Raw genomic sequence first — 21045 nt, forward strand, 5'->3', positions numbered from 1 at the left:
ATGTGGTCAGATGAAACCAAAGTAGAACTTTTTGGTATAAACTCAACTCGTCGTGTTTGGAGGAAGAAGAATACTGAGTTGCATCCCAAGAACACCATACCTACTGTGAAGCATGGGGGTGGAAACATCATGCTATGGGGCTGTTTTTCTGCCAAGGGGACAGGACGACTGATCCGTGTTAAGGACAGAATGAATGGGGCCATGTATCGTGAGATTTTGAGCCAAAACCTCCTTCCATCAGTGAGAACTTTGAAGATGAAACGAGGCTGGGTCTTCCAACATGACAATGATCCAAAACACACCGCCCGAGCAACAAAGGAGTGGCTCTGTAAGAAGCATTTGAAAGTCCTGGAGTGGCCTAGCCAGTCTCCAGACCTCAACCCCATAGAAAATCTGTGGCGGGAGTTGAAAGTCCGTGTTGCTCGGCGACAGCCCCAAAACATCACTGCTCTCGAGAAGATCTGCATGGAGGAATGGGCCAAAATACCAGCTACTGTGTGTGCAAACCTGGTAAAGACCTATACTAAACGTTTGACCTCTGTTATTGCCAACAAAGGTTATGTTACAAAGTATTGAGTTGTATTTTTGTTATTGACCAAATACTTATTTTCCACCCTGATTTATGAATAAATTCTTTACAAATCCTACCATGTGGATTCATGGATTTTTTTTTTTCACATTCTGTCTCTCACAGTTGAAGTGTACCTCTGGTGCAAATTACTGACCTCTGTCATCATTTTAGGTGGGGGAACTTGCACAATCGGTGGCTGACTAAATACTTTTTTGCCCCACTGTATATATGAGAGAGAGAGGCCAATAATGCCACATTCATTACAAAATCTCCATATTCTTTTTTTTTTTTTTCCATTGTGCTCGAGCTACAACCAGCTGTTTTCCGTTCCTATGCTGGGAGAATAAAAATAGCATTGTACAGCTTTTGAGGTGTAAATGTTGCACACTTGGATTAAAATGAATTGAAACCAGTGTGGCTTTGTGAATTCGCCTTTACTGCATCTGCAAATATATACATTGACATAGCACAACGTTACACACTTTTGCAGTCTCACACAACTCTTATAGGCGCACTGCCTTATGGTCTTTAAACTCAAATCACTAATATTTCTTACAGTGCAACAATGAAATAAACATAAACAAAAGATAGTGTGATCCACCAGTCTATATCTGCTTGGTTATAGCTCGGTACAGGTATAAATCCACAAAAGCGCCACGAGGTTTCCGCACAAACTAATGAATTAGATCTAGCTGCTAATCGTTAGCATCACGGCTAATTCACATCGCTACCAATAACTTATATACTAATGACACATAGTGGGGATCAACAGCCAACTTTCCCACATTCTCTGCAACCCCGTGGACTCATCTGTAGATACATTTTAAGTTATTTACCATCTTGTATCTGCTTACCTGCAAATATATACATTGACATAGCACAACGTTACACACTTTTGCAGTCTCACACAACTCTTATAGGCGCACTGCCTTATGGGTAGTGGCTGGGCTTATTTACTCCCGCTAGACCTGCTCATTTTAGGGGATACTCCCTCTTGTGGTGTAACAGAGGAATAACTACCCTTCTTGCACTATGTCATTTTTGGAGACTGGGGCACACATTATTTTACCACAATCAAAGAAAATACATATTTGAACAATCAGACCATTTAACTAACTATAATATTGTAACTAAAGATTATGATTACCCTCTATTCAGCAAGTCTTCCAGATATTCTTTTACTTCTTTATGAAGTGGCTTAGGCACTGATGTATATGTTCGGCGAACAGGTGTGGGGTCGCTGAGGCCAGTGGCGGGATGAGACACCATTCTTCCCAAACACTGACACTTCTTCATTTGAAGTTGTTAATGATAGCTATGCAGAAAAGCTGTCTCACAGATTGCTTCTAAATATCCCACAGGTGTTAAATAACTGTGACAACCCTAGTAAATTATATAAATATTGCAGCGAAGGTGTGGTCCCTGCTCAGCTGCAGGGGAGGAGTGGCGCATTGAGCTCAAGGAGGCGTGCCATGAGGCAGGTGAGGCCACAGGTGGTGGCGATTGGACTGATGACAGTCTCTGTTTCTTTTCATAGTGAAGGGAGAGACGAGCGGAGGAGAAGGAAGCTGAGACCTGGGCTGAGAGGAGACTGTCTTTGTGTGTGCAACTGACAAAAAAGTGGAAACCATTGAGCACAACCATTGTGTGTTGGGTCTTTGTACAAATATAATATGTGAATAACATGAATATGTGAATGATATTAATCACCATGGATGGGACTATTGTCTTTGTAGAAGACACAACTTCATTCATAATAGAAATGTTTATATCATTGGATACAGGTGATACCAGCACCAAATATCTTTGTATTGGCTTTTAGTGACCCGCTTTCTGTAAGAGGACAATGGACCCAATTCAAATGAGATAAAAAAAAGTGCCAAGAATCTGTGCAGCTGAAAAGTTGTTGTTTTTTTCAACGATTCCAACCATTACCACTTCTGTACCTATGCTATGCAGAACCTTTACTCCAACAACAAAGCTGGGAAAGATCTGTGCACTAAAATAGAAAAGATGCTTCCAGGCCAATAATAAAACATGTCATTTTCAACAGTTTTTATGTTTTACAGACATAAAGCTTATGTTGAAATACATTGTTTACCAACACAGAAAACAGGCTAACGCCAGACACCTGATGCATCATCCTTTTCTTTCATCTTTTCTGAGAAGACCTAGGGACCTCAAGTTTCTTCTCACTGATAGACTGCAGTCCTTACTTAGTTTTAGGAGAAATTGGAGCTGATATGAGTTTCCAGATGCTGTATGTACAATATGATAGAAAGCCAATGGGCAAGCTAAGAAGTGTTACTTGTAGGTGTGCGGACTTCTGTTGTGTGACAGGCCTCCTTTTTCCTCTTGCAAGAATCAAAGTCCAGCAGAACGGCAGTCATGTTACCATCTATATGGCACCACCAAGTGAGACCACAATACTTACAGCGAGTGTTTCACAGACAAAGGAAGTGCTACACAATGCACAATAGAACACACACACACACACACACACACATATGTAAATACTGTACTCACCAAACCTTACATATTATTATATTAACTTCCAATACACCCAATAATGTTATATCACCGAACAACAAATCGTTTTAGCTTACAGCTAACAAGCATGAAACATAACAGTTAGCATTAGCAGCATGAACTAGCCACATAGAGAACATGTCAATACGCATTGCACTTCTACATCCACTAAATGCTTGAATGGCATAAAAGACTCCACTAAGCTAATTTCAGCCAACAGTAAATGTTTGGACACACTATTGTGTCTTACGATCAGCATCAGTTCACTACAATGATGATAAGAAAGTAAAATTCATGTATCTGCTATCTTTTTCATTTAATCTATCCTTGGATTTGTTTTTCTGTAACATGACTGAATCTTTAAATGGCTTCTTTTTAGACTCCATCAACGTCCCTCATAACTTAGGGATATGCCTCACTGTTTTCATGTTATCTCTTTACTGGTACAAGGGACAAACTCATTAAACTCATTACATAAAAAAAATAAGCTTCAAAGACTGTATACAATTTAGCCCTGTGTGGGGGGAAGTTCCAAGAAATGCCTTTGACAGATTAAAAGAGAAATCCATCCATTCGCTTCCGCTTATCCTTTTCAGGGTTGCGGGGGGCACTGGAGCCTATCCCAGCTGTCATAGGGCGAAAGGCGGGGTACACCCTGGACAGGTCGCCAGTCTGTCGCAGGGCTAACACACAGGGACAGACAACCATTCACACTCGCACATTCACACCTAGTGACAATTTGGATTAATCAATTAACCTATCCCCACAAGCTGCATGTCTTTGGACGGTGGGAGGAAGCCGGAGTACCCGGAGAGAACCCACGCAAACACGGGGAGAACATGCAAACTCCACACAGAAAGACCCCGGCCTGATGGTGGAATTGAACTCAGGACCTTCTTGCTGTGCGGCAACAGTGCTAACCACCGTGCCACCGTGCTGCCCTAATGTTTGAAGAAAACAACAACTGGAGAACTTAATAGGTAAAAAATCCCCAAACTTGCCTCACACTGCGAATGCATTCACAGTTAGGTAGCTTGAAACCAAATTTCCAGATTTCTTTTGATAACCTCTTTTTTGTTGGTCTTTATGACCAAAGGGGGTCACTTGTCAGAAAAACTTACACTGCTATATCTATTTTTTATACTGTATAATGTTCTACTATAATGTAAGCAAATTCCCGACACAGTCTTCAAACCCTAAAGATCCACTAGCATTTTCAGAGTACTGCATTTTGTCTGACCAGCAGCAGCAGATTAAAATAATCTGACAGTAAGTTAGATCAGTGCTACAGGTCACATAGTACTTTCCCACATTTAATGAACTTAAATTTCTGATTTTATATTAAAAATTATGGCAGTAAATCTTTTATTCAATAAATAACTGATTAATTGCTGAGCTTTTCTGTAGTACTGGAAAACACTACTAGAAGCACAACAATTCTCCTTTACCCACTTAAACACACTGACAGTGAGAAAACTGTAGATTAAGTTTGACTATCAAGACATCAAGAGCAGCTTATTATTATTATTATAATTAATATTAATAATATTATTATGTTGCTCAAGGACATTCACATGTAGAGGAGAGGAAGAAAAATCGGTTCTAATTTCCTATCAAAACCCATGAAAGGCTAAAGAATGAGTATTATAAATGATCAATAATGCTAAAAAGTTCTATATTTTATCTTATTTTTATCACATAATTTTGCTTCAAGATTTTTTTTTTCTTTTTCAGAACTTAGTAATGTTTTGCTCCTTCTTTGTTCATCTGAGCTGAAGATGCATTAAGGAGTCGTTCATCCAAGCAATGTATATCGATGATTCATCTTAACCTATTTTGCTGTACATTGCAACCACAAGCATGAAAAAGCAAATTCTTCAGTAGAACAGAAGTGATGGGAGGATGCCAAAGTGATTCAGTCAAATAAGTCACACCATAAATAATTCCCTCTACATAGCCCTATTTCCATTCAGTCATTTTCCTAGATGTTTCATCTTATATAATCATTTGTCGCTTGAAAGCGACAAATGCTTTCCATCTTTTGTGCTAATCTATCAATGCACTCAAGAATAAATTAATCTTCAGCAATCTCAACTCTAAGATCAGGTGCACCTTTGAATTGTCTTTTGCTGCTTTTTTCCAGAGGCATAATGAATGAGGCACTGTAATTGCACTTAACATGCTCTCACTCTGAGGGACAATGTGGGGCCCAAAGCTGCCCATGTTTGACCCTATCCCAAGATCCACAACACAAAAACCAAACCTGGAGCCCAGAACCCATAAAGTATGTCAAGTCTTTAAACAAATAAATGTTTCTTTTATTTATTTATTTGACCTGTGGATTCTCAGGAAACTGTTAGCAGTTAAACTCATCTCTGTGCTTTCGTCCTCTGTGGAATCTCTGTGGTTTGGAGGTCCTTTTCATTACTATTATTTTACTCATTGCTGGTAACTTTAGTTATATTGTTTCAATTGCTAAATATCCATCCATCCATCTTCATCCGCTTTATCCGGGGCCGGGTCGCGGGGGCAGCAGCCTAAGCAAAGAGGCCCAGACCTCCCTCTCCCCAGCCACCTCCTCCAGCTTATCCGGGGGAATACCAAGGCGTTCCCAGGCCAGCCGAGAGATATAATCTCTCCAGCGTGTCCTGGGTCTGCCCTGGGGCCTCCTCCCGGTGGGACATGCCTGGAACACCTCACCCAGGAGGCGCCCAGGGGGCATCCTTGTCAGATGCCCGAACCACCTCAGCTGGCTCCTTTCGATGTGGAGCAGCAGCTGCTCTACTCTGAGCCCCTCCCAGATGGCCGAACTTCTCACCCTATCTCTAAGGGAGAGGCCAGCCACCCTTCGGAGGAAGCTCATTTCTGCCACTTGTATCCGCGATCTCGTTCTTTCGGTCACTACCCACAGCTCGTGGCCATAGGTGAGGGTAGGGACGTAGATCGACCGGTAAATTGAGAGCTTCGCTTTTACACTCAGCTCCCTCTTCACCACGACGGACCGGTGCAGCGTCCGCATTACTGCAGCTGCAGCCCCAATCCGTCTGTCGATCTCCGGCTCCCTTCTCCCATCACTCGAGAACAAGACCCCGAGATACTTGAACTCCTCCACTTGGGGCAGGAACTCATCCCCGACCCGGAGTGGGCACTCCACCCTTTTCCGGCTGAGAACCATGGCCTCAGATTTGGAGGTGCTGATCTTCATTCCTGCTGCTTCACACTCGGCTGCGAACCGTTCCAGTGCGAGCTGGAGGCCCCCACCCGATGAAGCCAACAGAACCACATCATCCGCGAAAATCAGAGATGAGATTCTGAGGCCACCAAAGCAAAAGCCTAGAAATCCTGTCCATAAAAATTATGAACAGATCCGGAGACAAAGGGCAGCCCTGGCGGAGCCCATCACCCACCGGGAACGAGTCCGACTTATTGCCGGCAATGCGAACCAAGCTCTTGCAACGGTTATATAGGGATCGAATGGCCCGTAGCAATGGGCCAGACACCCCATATTCCCGCAACACCTCCCACAGGACACCCCGAGGGACACGGTCGAATGCCTTCTCCAAGTCCACAAAACACATGTAGACTGGTTGGGCAAACTCCCATGCACCCTCAAGTATCCTGGAGAGGATAAAGAGCTGGTCCAGTGTTCCGCGACCAGGACGAAAACCGCATTGTTCCTCCTGTATCAGAGGTTCGACTAGCGGACGAACTCTCCTTTCCAGCACCCTGGCATAGACTTTCCCAGGGAGGCTGAGGAGTGTGATCCCCCTGTAGTTGGAACACACCCTCCGGTCCCCCTTCTTAAAGATGGGGACCACCACCCCGGTCTGCCAGTCCACAGGTACTGCCCCTGATCTCCACGCAACATTGCGGAGGCGTGTCAACCAGGACAGCCCTACAACGTCCAGAGCCTTCAGGAACTCGGGGCGGACCTCATCAACACCAGGGGCTCTGCCACCAAGGAGTTGTTTAACTGCCTCAGTGACCTTGCCGGGTCATTCCCCTCATCCCCAGACTCTGCTTCCTCCTCGGAAGACGTGTCAGTGGGATTAAGGAGGTCCTCGAAGTATTCCTTCCACCGCCTGACAATTTTCTCAGTCGACATCAGCAGCGCTCCGCCAGCACTATACACAGTGCAGGTAGAGCACCGCTTTCCCCTCCTGAGACGTCTGACGGTTTGCCAGAATCTCTTCGAGGCAGTCCGAAAGTCTTTTTCCATGGCCTCTCCGAACTCCTCCCACACCCGAGTTTTTGCTTCAGCCACTGCCCGAGCCGCATTCCGCTTGGCCTGTCGATACCTGTCGGCTGCCTCCGGAGTCCCACAGGCTAACCAAGCCCGATAGGACTCCTTCTTCAGCCTGGTGGCTCCGTTCACCTCTGGTGTCCACCATTTGGTTCGGGGATTACCGAGGCAGGCACCAACCACCTTGCGGCCGCAGCTCAATGCAGCAGCTTCGGCAATGGAGACGCTGAACATGGTCCATTCGGACTCAATGTCCCCAGTCTCCCTCGGAATGCTGTTGAAGCTCTGCCGGAGGTGTGCAATGAAGATCTCGCGGACTGGGGCCTCTGCTAGACGTTCCCAGCACACCCTCACTACGCGTTTAGGTGCACCAGGTCTGTCCAGCATCCTCCCCCTCCACCTGATCCAACTCACCACCAGGTGGTGATCAGTTGACAGCTCAGCCCCTCTCTTTACCCGAGTGTCCAGAACATATGGTCGCAGGTCTGCTGATACGATTACAAAATCGATCATCGACCTACGGCCTAGAGTGTCCTGGTGCCACGTGCACTTATGGACACTCTTATGTTCGAACAGGCTGTTCGTTATGGCCAAACTGTGATTAGCACAGAAGTCCAATAACAAAGCACCGCTCGGGTTCAGATCAGGGAGGCCGTTCCTCCCAATCACGCCCCTCCAGGTCTCGCTGTCGTTACCCACGTGAGCATTGAAGTCTCCCAGCAGGACAATAGAGTCTCCAGGTGGAGCACCCTCCAGCACCCAAACCTTCCGACTGATTCACCTGCATTTTTGCCTGTTGATCTGTAAATATCCCCAAGTCTAACCCGAGGCTATCAGGACAGAGTGGTTTCTGAAAATTTCAGGAGAATAAAAAAAGTCCTAATTTGCATGCATATACTGTTTTTTTCTTAAAAATATTTTTTAATTGAACATTTATGGTTACATTTAATCAGTGTTAAAATACATTTCATCATAGATTTCTGTCTGCACTTTCTTGTATATCTTGTTAATTCAAATAATTCTCCAAAATTCCAAAAATATATATACTATTAATATAAATATTATAATATTTTATTATATTATTGATACAAATCCTATTGGAGTTTCATCAGGAAGGGCATCCTCCATAAAAATCTGCCAGATCAAACATGCAATGCTACCCGCTGTGGCAAACCCTTGTGAATAAGGGAGCAGCCAAAAGTAGCTTCTTCTATACAGTGATTCTTTTTATCAAGTAAAATAAAGCTAGTGATGTCTGCGTTCAAATGGGAACCTGACAGAACAAAGCTTCTAAGTGTGTAAAATGTCTGACTCTAACTGGTGGCTTCACACCAGGCGAGGCTTTCACACATTTAATGAGCTAACAGGATGAGGTTTGTATAGGAGAATTGGCTTTTTCTCCTCAGATTAATGGAAAAATCACTCTATCAATAGACCTCATTTTCATCTCGATAAGATGAGCCCTGAGGCTCCGTCTGAATCATACATTTCAAGAAAGAAACTTTAAAAGAATACAGATTCTGAGGGGGTAATGAGTAAGTTTGTTCTAGCACAATCAGCCTGTGGCCCATGACAGAAAATGGTGAGATCGGTTTAATCATGTGTGAATTTTCTGGAATTTACGAGGACAGAAGGGTCATCATTACAGCCGGGGTTTAAGCACAAAATATGTTCACTGAAATGCATCACAAAGTCTGTGTGTTTTCATCAAGTCCAAGGGTAAAAGCACTGTGGTACAGCACATTTATGATAAATAAGTGTCAGCATGACATAACCACAAATGCAGCTAGTTTGTCCTCAGACAGCCAGTCAAATCCACGGCATTGGCTGTGTAGCTCGTGGGCGATTTTGTTGCACAATCAGGAGCCATGAGGCACTCAAGTCTCAGATATGCACTCACAGGAACTCCCCTGTCAATCGTACAGCAAGGCCACAGAGCCCATGAAAAGACAAAGGCAAATAAATATCATGAATTACGCATGGATATTGATGCTGTGGCAGTATGGTAACATATGACCTCCAACACAGTATACAGGGGCTTGCATTACCTTTTCTATATGTACACCTTATCATTACCAGATCACCTGACAATCTATGTAGTTTTCCCATGATTCATTGAGCTAACTATAAAAGATATAAGCTGTTAGGTTTTGTAAAAGCTGAAAGTTGCTGATTAAAGGGACTTTAATATTAAACTGCAATTAAAATGTTTTAAAAACTTGTGCTCGTTCTCTGAATCTCATGTCTTTGTTTTATCTTCCCTGCGGCATCTTAAAATGTTTTATTAAATAAGCTGTTCCTTTTCCTTATGAGCTCAGTGTAATTAGATCAATTTTCAGTCACGTCAGGTCAACTAATAGCTGAAGTCATGAGCTTTAATGCCTAAAGTATTAACGTGGAAAAACACACAGCTAATTGTTTTCCTGGTTTTAATTTTTCCATTAATAAATGTAATTAGGATTAGGATCATTAAGATAGAAATTGTCCAGAAAACCTAATTCAACTTCACATGAGAGCTTTATCATGTGTCTCAGATGAGTCACATGGATTTGTATCATAACAGTGATGCAAGTGTATCACCTTCAAAATCTTTACACATTCTCTGGACATGCTGTTCGGCCCACGGCAGCAAGCAGTGTAGAACCAGAAGTGATTAAATGGTAAATATTTACAACCCAATTTAAGCATTTCTATCCATATCACAAAATATTGTTTATGTGAATTATTTGGGTTATGTAAGGATGTGAAAATCTGATATATATCACATATCATCAAGTCTGTGAAGGTTCTCAGTCATCCAGGTCATCGCAGTCTAAGGAGCTTGGAAAGAAAAGCGTCTGGACTTCTTTAGGTTGCTTGAAGACGTTCTTCAGTTCTAGGGTCAAATGGTGGAGAGTCCCAGATTTACACCTTGGCTCATGTGATTAGGTAGAGGATCATCAGGGGCTCCTTTTGTCCCTCTTTGGGAGGATACTCCCACAGGGTGTAAATCTGGGACTCCAAAGGGCGTATTTAGACCAGCGTTAACAGTACATCTGTGGGTATACAGATGCCTGACAGGGTAAAGGATAAAACATCATTAGGTTTGTATGTGAGGTTTTCAGGCTACATGGTAAAGTCCAAAGTTCTCCAAGTCCAAAATAATAAAATGTGGTCAACTGAGATTTTCCTGTCACTGTTTAAATCATATTTCTAATTTCAAGGGAAAATCTCTGAAGTGTCCTTGAGCAAAGCAGGCCAAGGTTCCTGCTATATGTAACTACAGTATGACCTTTGACCTAACTCCATCATGAAGCTGTATTGTATTTTACGGAAAATGCCTCTGATTTGTTTTCAGAAGAAACGCGGTCGATCTAAAAGGTAATATGGAAAGTTCATCAGTGTTGAAGTACAAGCTGCCGTGCTGATCAATACCACCTCTATCTTGTATACAGCTACCATGCCATTACTGCCACTCTTTGTTTCTCCAAGAGTCGAGTATGAAGTGGATTCATCTTTCCTTTCATATCTTGGTTCCACAGACTGAGTGCCCCATCATAACGCCAGTGCTCTGCCATCTTCCATCACCACTGATGAAAAAGGTACTCAGTACCACCTGCCCCCCCATTGTCTTTAAGTGGTTTTAGAGCCACTTACACTGTGCTTCAAAGAAATATCACTGGCAGAGGAGGAAGGTCAGCAGCCCCGCTATAGCTGCCCTCAAATTCAGCTGATGTATTCAGCTGATGTACTGTATGCCACTTCAAAGTAGCACAGCAAACAGGTCACAGATATAGTTGCTGTGGTCTCGTTGGAGAAACAGAATAAAGTCAGCCCTGTAACTATCCTGAGCTCTGTAGTTTAAAGACAAATTGGCAGCTACGTCTTCCTGGAACCCTGGCCTGGCAAAGCCAGCTCTATTAGCACTTGCTTTCACATTAAAGTGCTGATGTTGACCAGCCTGCAAAGAGCCCTGACCTTCAGTCCATCAAACCACCTTGGAATGAAGCAAGTTTGTACAGCCATTCTCCAAAATAGAAATTGAAAACCTTGACTGAAGAGTAGAGACTGTTACTGGGCTGAAGTGGGTGTTATTGGGTTTTTACTTGCTATTAGAATTATATCTATATATAAACTCAAAAAGTTAAGGGAATATTGTTTAATCATTGTACAGCAATAAATCAGTTAAACTTGTGGTCTATTTGTCTGGTCAGTTTAATAGCAAAGGGGGTTGTTAAACAGTTTCAGCTGCTTTATTGCTATTGAAATCAACAACAGGTGCACTAGAGGAGCAACAATGAGACAACTCCCAAAACGGGAATGGTTTTACAGGTGGAGGACACTGACACTCTTCCCTCCTTGTCTTTTACTTCACTTTACTTTTCACTAGTTTGGCAATCCCCTAGGGTCAGCGTCACTGCTGGTAGCACGAGGTGATATCTGGACCCTAAAGAGGTTGCACAGGTATTCCGATATACACAGCATATATAGTTAGCAGCCAGGTTACAAGATTTTACAACTTGGCTACAATTATTGTCAGATGATGAGGTTTTCGTGCTTCATCTCAGGTGATGGAAGACTTTCATGTCATGGCTCTTTGCATCCCACAATATAATCTTTTATTTGTCTGTATGGTTTGTTTTCTTTATTTCTGAAATAAATAAGGTTTAGCTTTGTGTGCCTAAAAAAAGCTTACAGCCTGACTGGATATTCATCCCTAAAGTGATCATATGCTTCCATCTAGTGGACTAGAGCAGAAATCCCTTATTTTTACATCTCTACTCCTGTTGCCCATAAGCAGGCTCGACCTCAGCTACAGTTTGCTTTTAGCACAGTGGATGACTAAGTTTTTAATTCTAGTGACAAAATAAAAATTGAAATTGTAAACTATAGTTAATACTCACGATTTTACAGAGTTCTAAAACGTAGTTTTTTTCAATTTTTACACTTTACTTTCAGATGGTCTGTCTAAATGAACAGTCATTTTAGTGGATTTAGAAGCAGTCACATCTTCCTGCAGATGCTGTGTGTGACCCTGTTTGACCTGCGATGAATGTGATGTCTTAAGTCTCTGTTTCAAAGTTTTAATTTGAGATGCTTCTGCACTTCATTCTGTATTCGCCGGATATGTCTGCGTTGTGTCTCTCAGTGTGTTGCTCTGTAGCCTTTGCTACCTGGATTTGCCGGGACACCTAAAAACTCTACAGTCTAATAATAATAAACGTAGAATTGCTGTTAATCCTCTACAGAATCTGTCCTTTGTCATATTGCAGGCCTTTCATCACATTTTTAGTACAAGCTTATATGTGATCATTATCTTATATATCCTCATTATCTGAGCAAACCTGAGATAACTTTCTTATGTATGACTCATAAATTAGATTCTAGCTTCATTCAAGTATTTCTTCCCTCCCTCAGCTTGTGTGCCTGAGCTCTCATGTATATTTATGACACATATGAACTACCTCGAAGTGTAAACCAAACACACTTATGTCAGATATATGAGCCACTTTAACACTCCTGAGATGCAAGGCTGCAGTTTGGTTTGGCCACTACACAGCAGGAGTCGTCTTCCCCCCGTCAGCTTTCATGTGGTGAGGGCATCCATCTCTGTGGAGGCAGCCTCATGAATACTATCTCGATGGCCCAATTTCCATGGCTGCAAAAACTGAGGTTTTCATATCGTGAATAGCTTTTGATTACATTGTTCTTCTACGTATTTCTAACTAAGTGGATGTGACACCCTTGAAAGACTGCACACAGTAAAGCTCTTGTCACTGAGTTATGAGCTAGTGGATTAGAAATTTTAAAGGTTTCTGTAAATGTGCAAAAAAAATCTATGATGTTAATGGGAAGGATGAAGAGTAAGTCATCAGCAGTAGGCAAACTCAATATACCAACATACCTCCTCCTTCTTGCTGGGAGTCTGAGTATGACAGCGCCACTAAAGCCCATGCTTAGGGGTCAAAAACTGCAGTTGTGCTAATGGTTGGTTGTGTCTAATGTTTTGGCTCCAATAACACTAGATTTTCCAAACTTTGGACACAAAGTATATCTACCTATTATCCCAATGGCTCAAAAAGCCAATCAATTTCCATGGATTCATTTTAAAATGTCCAGCTTAACAGTATTGGACACATGTTTCAGCCTGGTACAAAAAATGTTTTTGACCTCTTGGATGGTTTCTCCCTTTGTAGCATTTGACGCTGGGTGACTGGTAACTGTAGGCGTTTACTGTTTGCGAGGCATCACCTCCACTATCTCCAGTCTCTTAACTGGACCTCTCAGCTGTTTTTGTCGTGTTGGGCCCTTTTAGAGTACTTCTAATGGGATTTTCTGGCAAATAATGTGGCCTGCTGTGTAATACAGACAATCCAGTAGGTTTGTTTGTGTTATTTTAGTCTGTCAGCACTCACTAGCAGAAATGTTTATGTATTGCACTCATATAGTTTAAGAATGCAGTTTGCTAACCAGACCTACTAGCCTTGGCCAGTTGCAGAAATCCAGAACCAGAATGCTTCTCTTCATTGGCTCTCTGTTGAATCCAGAATCAAATGTAAAATCCTCCTCCTCACATACATGATCTTGAACAAACAGGCCTCATCTTTACTGACTTGTACTTCCTAGAATCTGTAAAAGAGAATGGGAGGCCCCTCTTCTGTGGAACAGCTGCCAGTTTGGATTCAGGAGACAAAAACCCTCTATGCTTTTAAGAATAGGCTTAAAACTTTCCTTTTTGATAAAGACTAGATCAGGTGACCCTGGAGCCCCCCTTAGTTCTGCTGCAATAGGTCTGGTTGCTGGTGGTTTCTCCTGATGCACTGAGTGCGACTTCTTCTTCTTTCACATTTTTTCTCTGTGAGTTTCTGCACCTCTCTGCATTTAATCATCAGTTATTATTAAGCTCTTGCTCTCTTCCACAGCATGTCTCTGTTCTGTCAGCCCCCTCTCACCCCGACCAGTCACAGCAGATGGCCGGCCCTTCCTGATCCTGGTTCTGCCAGAGATTTCTTCCTGTTAAAAGGGAGTTTTATATTCCAATAGTCACCAAGTGCTTGCTCATAGGGGATTATTTGATTGTTGGAGTTTTCTCTATATTATTGTAGGGTCTTTACCTTACAATGTAAAGCACCTTGGGGTGACTGTTGTTTTGATTTGGCACTAAGCGCCAAATTGCCGAATTGAAATTAACTGCATTAAAATCTACCAAGAGGTGATGTCATGATGCTTACAGCCATCTTTAATTTGGATGAAGGGCCCAAGCACGCCAACAGTTTATAACATCTGAATATTGTGAGTCTTTTAGTCCTTTGAATACTATAAATGAAGGAAAGGGACTTAGCTCCTGGATGGCAGTTTGGTACCCGTTTCCTTAAAGCAGATTTGCCTCATTTGTCCAGCAGACATTCTGGCATTAGATATCATACACTGACATGAAAAAACAGAACAATGAAAAATCAGCAGTTAATAATAGATCGCAAAAATGTCTCCCAGGCAGTGCTGAGTTACCACAGGGCTTACATTCTACTTATTAAAGAAAGCTGCTGCTTTGCCTAGAGGGGCCCAGAGGACCTTTTGTTAGTTTTGTCTCTATCTTTATTTGACAGATTAGTCTTCAAGACACCCAAGGAACGATATTAACAACGCTTGAGATCCAGCAGATTTTGAATAATTTTTCCTATGTGAATCTTCATCCACATTGTGCAACTCTGGGGCTTAAATGAATGAAAACAAGTGTGATAGAGATTATCCTGTACATGGGGGAAGAGGGTTTATTTGGCGATAGCAAGACAATGATTCAAAGTGAAGAATCTGCACTACAGTTCAGGCTACCTGCACACATAGACTCATTAAGATAACTTTTAAATGTGAGGGTGCAAACCTAAGTTCTTACCTTAAGGATGATAATTTTTCTCTACTTACTTTTAGGTTAAAAGTCATATTTCTATGTATCAGTCTACCAGCAGTTTCTGTCCATGACACAAAAGAAAGTGAGTTTTCAAACTTTGTTAATCAAAAAAGGTTCATCAGTTCTGCCTTTAACTGTAAAACTATTCATACCAAGGTAATTCTAACACTAAAACTTTCAGTTTCCGTTTTTGAGGAGAAAGAAGAAGACAGAGAGTTATTAGGAAAGAAAGTGTCGCACTGAGATAAACTGCTCTGTCAATTAGGATTGATGACAAAATCCCACTTCAGGAGTGCAGACTCAGCTGAGTACACACTGACTATAAATCTACTTCCACTGCAATGGTAGGACCGGGCTGCATCTCTAGGAAGCTAAATGAGGACAGCAGAAGAGCTAAACCTTAAGAGGGATTTCTTTGTCCACTAGTGAAAGGAGAGGAGCAGTCAGGGAAACGATTCAGCCAATTTTTGTGACATTCTTTGTGCCATGTGTGTCAGCAAACACTGGCCAGGTCAACTATCCACAAGTACACAGAATAAAGGCGGTTAAAGCTTATTGCTGCTGACTCTCTGGCGCAGTGGTACACTTTGGACAAGTCACCAGCCCTTTAAAAGGCTTGATACAAGGACACACACTTGACACCCACTCCTACAGCAAATTTAAAATCACCAGTCACCTAAGATGCATGTCAGTAGGTGGTGCAAGAAAGCTGCAGCATTTGGAGAGTACCCAAACAGGCACAGGGGGAACATGCAAATACAATGCTTCAAGGTCCCATCTGATGAGGAGCGTTGAACACCAGTGCAAAGTTACAATTTATGTAAAAATTGTATATATTTTTTAAAAATATAACTGATGTAATGTATGTAGGCCTTCTAGCCACAGCTAATTGACAGACTTCGTCCCTGTTTTGACTTTTAAGACACAATATGTCAATATAAAGAGGAGATCAAATGATAATAATAATATAATAATTTATTTAGAGAAACATTTAAGTAAAATTATTAAGAACACTAGAAGACCTATTTCAGTGATCACAGATTTATTTTAGCCATAATTTTGCTTTTTCATTAAAAAATTTCAGGGCCAATCACACCTTTAAAATTAATGTTAAAAGGGCAAATTGTATAAGAGCATTTATTTAAAAAATATTATTAGCTTCATTTTGCAATAATTCTATTGTATTGCCTTTTTCAAGCTTTTTTGTATGTTGACATTGCAGGTTTTATATCTGATTTGGTTGCCTGGCATAAAAAATCACATTATGAAAGATGTGACAAAATCACAGCATGTAAATATAACTGGAAGCTTTAACAGGTAGACAAGATTGTATTAGAACGGTTAAAAAACAGTTCAAATTAATCTTGATGGGTTTTGGAAATTTTCTTAATCTGTATTTCACATTTTACTTCATCACCCAATATTACTCCCAAATATTTAACTTTATTGATTTGCTGAGTTTCTTTCTGATAAGTAATTATTGAAGAACTATCACATCATTTCCTCCCCTTTGAAAAACTGTGCCACGCTAGAGGCTCAGGATTCAAACAAATCTGTTGGAAATGTGAATTAAGGAACGAAAATAACACAGACTTGAGAGTTGAGTGAATTATAAAATGACAACACCTATTCTTCTGGGCTGCATTTGACCTCCCAGCTTTGTATATCTCGGGTGAGCTGAGTTTCCTCAGGGAGCAGTGGGGTTATGTCTTTTAGCATTCCCAATATTTAATCATTATCATTATCGAGCCTGGAACCATGAAAAGACTCATTACTTCTTATTACTACCTTTACTAAAATGATGTTACACTGATGACAGCTTAATAATACTCCAGCAAAACTTAGGCTAACGTGAGGAAGAAATAATGAGTGACAGAATCCACTCATGTGAGTCAAACCTCGTGTGCTGCAGGGAGATTACATCAGAGATTAGGTAACTGGCATTTGGATTTTTCATTGGTTATGGTGGACTCCATTTACCAAGGGACCCGGCCTGCAGCTTTCCCACAGCACCACCACTGGCACATGTCCTTTATTTATAAGGGTACAGCTAAAACGTGAATATTTACACTTCATATAAATACATTCAAATGGCTTCCATAGGAACAAACACTTACAAACTCTCTCTCACACACAAATACATACACGTTCCACTTTGACATCTTTGGTAACTGGACACCTGCTTTCTCCTGCTCTGACTGACAGCCAGCAGTAGAAAGTCCAGATCCAGTCCCAACTCTTCCTAAATGGATTTGTGAGGCATCCTGCCGCAGGCCTCCTAATAGCCTCTTGTAAGCCACCTCAGGCCTGCTGTGGACCACTTCCTCCCTGCGCTGAGAATAAGGGACCTCCTGAAAGGCATTTTTTGGCCATGCACCCGGATTCCTCTGGGTCATTAAGCTCTTGCAGAGTTGGAGGGGCTTTGACAACAACAGGACATGTGTCAAAAAAAGAGATAAAGTAAGAGCATTTGTAACACAGCAACACCGCTAAATGATGATGTTTTTGAATTTTTGGAATTGTATTGAATTGATCATATTTTCTCAGCTCCATGAACTGAAGAATGAAGCATTCTGAGCTCAGCTTAGGCAAAAGAAGTATGCCTGCTTTTAAACTCACAAGAGGTTTTATAAAGGAAGGTGTTGCAAAGGAACACAAAAAAGAAAAAGGCCCACCTTGTTCCCTATTATTGACACAAAAAAACACGTAAAAAGAGCCTCAGGTGTTAAAACAGCTTGCCCCGAATAAACATAATATGAAAATGAGTATTACCTGACTGTTAAGCCTAGACACCAACATGGCTTTTGAAACACAATCACCCTCACTTTCATATGGGTGAACATCACCCAGTGTACGTACTGGGATTAAATGGATTTTAGTGATTTACACAAAAAGATTTTACCAAGGTAAATTCAAGTCATTTTAGTTGCATTGTTTGAGTAATACACTCTGCTTGCATTAAACATGACCACTAGATGGCTTTAAAAGCGAGCAGTACTTCACGAAGTGTACATAGTTTGTTTGCATGTGCCGGAAGTCTTAATGGCATTGGATATTTGACTGGTTTTGATAGATATTTTGCAGAAATACAAAACTTTGAATTAATACTGCAAATTACACACAACATATGTTCATAAGTAACTAAAAGCAGGAAACCGCATTTGAATGCTACAGGCTGCAGTGGAACAAATCGTAATGTTCTCCAAATGCTCTCTTTCTTTTGTTGCACTTACTGCTGTGCTAAGTAGCCAAATCATGAGTCACATGGCTAAATATTAAAATTCAAACTGCACTGAATGTGCAAGGAAGGCCTGGTGCTGTTTCAGTGTATCATTTGTTTTAAACTGTTATATGTTTTATTGTGCAAATCAAAGAAAGCTAAATGTCTACCAGCTAACATAAGTTCATAATTTATGAAATGTGTCTTTGTCAGTCTGACATGAAAATCTTTTATTAAATGACCTCTAAAGAAATGTAGTCTTATATTACATGTAGCGAGGAAGACGGCAAAGGTGAACTGGTCCATCCTTCCAGAGCAGAGGAAGAAGTAAAACATCACTGCTGAGTGATTAGAAAAACAACAGTGGGCAAGACACATGTTCCACAGCAGAGGAACATGTGTGACCGCCAGTGCCATTTTTCAGCCGCCTGCCACCACAGCGTTTGATCTGCCTCTTTTTCTTCGTACCAATGGCCATGTGCGTATGTATGCACACACACATGCGCACACACTGGGGCTTGTACTCCCCCACGTAAGGTTGTGCGGGAAGAAGGGAGGCAGAGGAGGGAAGCTTTTATATTAATGGCTGCGGTTAACCTGGAAGGGTCAAACCCATTGGAGCTGTTGATGGATCTAGACTGCAGGAGCTCTCTTTCTCTCTCTCTCTCTCTCGCCTACGCACAAAAACACAAACACAGTGTGGACCTGACTGCATGATCAGTCTCCAGGCACATTGTGATGACCATGGAGAGAGATAAAAGATGGCGTGGAGGCCAGGACAGCATGGACATAGTGATGGTTGGAGGGGGAAAAAGAAGATGAATATATATAAAAGAGCAGATCAGAGTGCTGGTTACAGGCATTTTTATCAGAGGCAGACTAGAAAGAAATTATGAGTTTTTAAATTAGGGTTTAAAATAATAATAATTTTAAAAAACTGGAACGAGATAGATTTTCAATTTTTAATTACTCCTTGAGTACAGTATATCACCGAGGGTTATGGCAAGTGGAATCTCATTAAACCATTTGTACGGTGAGAATGTCACACTGCTCACTTTACTTTTCATAGACAGCAGTTTCTATTCTCTTTGCTACAAGATCTCACCACTTAACAACACCACTGGAACAAAGCTTTTGCCTTGGGCAATTTCTAATAGAATCAATGATTTGTAGTGAAGAAAGTTTAGTAAGAAACGTCACTAGAAACACTACTAGAAAAAGTAGATGTATCTGTAAATACATAGTTCATGGTTATAGTCTACAGATAAGCACCACAAAGCAAAGACAGATTGTCGGTGATGGGATCACACAAGTGGCAATGTAATCAACACGGGGATGTTTTGATTCACAAGTACGAGGTCGTTACTACATAATTACACCAGTCATCATGAGTCACAGACCTTGAATGGGTGCATGAGGCGTGTATCAGAAGCTGCTCTGAGTGCTCGGGTAGAGTAGAGAAGCGCTATATAAGAATCAGTCCATTTAACATTTTCCGAGCTTGACTATGGGGGCGGTGTTCTTTGGATTATACTCAGTGTTTCACTTTTTCCAAATACAGCAGATCGAATTAATGCCATTAAGCTTGGTTTCAGTTTCATCAGACCACAGCACTTTCTCTCAAGCCTTCTTTAAATGTTCACTGGCAAACTTAAGATGGGCCTGTATCTGTGCCTTCTTAAGCAGGGAGACCTTGCAAGCGCTGCAGGATTTCAATCCAATATGGCATAGTGTGTTACCAATGGTGTTCTTGGTTACTGTGGTTCCACCAGCCTTCAGATCATTAGCAAGATTTTCTCAACTAGTTTTGGGGGATCCACCACCTATCTCATGCTTATCCTCACCTCATGAGTGTGATTTTTGGAGTTCTAGACCTTCCATTTCCATATAATCATATCAACAACTGTCACTTTCTCACCAAGCTTCTTGGTGATGGTCTTGTAGCCATATTGTGCAGGTCTACACTTGTTCCTGACATCTGTTGTCCTCGGAGGTAGAGAGGATGGGATCAAAGAAACAGACTGTGTGACAGATGTGCTTTATACGCATAACGAGTTGAGATCACAAGTATCTGTAATTGATTGACTGACTTATTACTGACTCCTTGTAATTTTAGTGACTTGCAAATCAATTTATAACGTTCATGTAATGTCCTTTTTCTTGATTTTTGATTCATATTCTCTGAGCAAACTAACAAATAAAGCAGAGGTTCAAATAATTTCCCCCACTGGATGGATGGATGGATGGATGGATGGATGGATGGATGGATGGATGGATGGATGGATGGATGGATGGATGGATGGATGGATGGATGGATGGATGGATGACTAACTTTTGAACATTTGACACAATATTATCATTAAGAATTACAACAATCAAACATTAAGTACTTAATAGAAGATATGATTTGGTGACAACAGCCATGATCCACTCAAAAATTGAAAGTGTATGTGCAACATTAAACTGCAGTTTTATTACAAATATCTTATCACAATACACGCAGTTGTGAAAAAGTGAAGACATACGTAAATTATTTGTTCACTATAAGAAGAGTCTCACTGCAACTTTTGGGAGTGTATGCAGCGCTCGTTCCA

The sequence above is a fragment of the Astatotilapia calliptera genome, chromosome 7, assembly GCF_964374335.1.
Source record: "Astatotilapia calliptera chromosome 7, fAstCal68.1, whole genome shotgun sequence".
NCBI classification, from domain to species: domain Eukaryota; kingdom Metazoa; phylum Chordata; class Actinopteri; order Cichliformes; family Cichlidae; genus Astatotilapia; species Astatotilapia calliptera.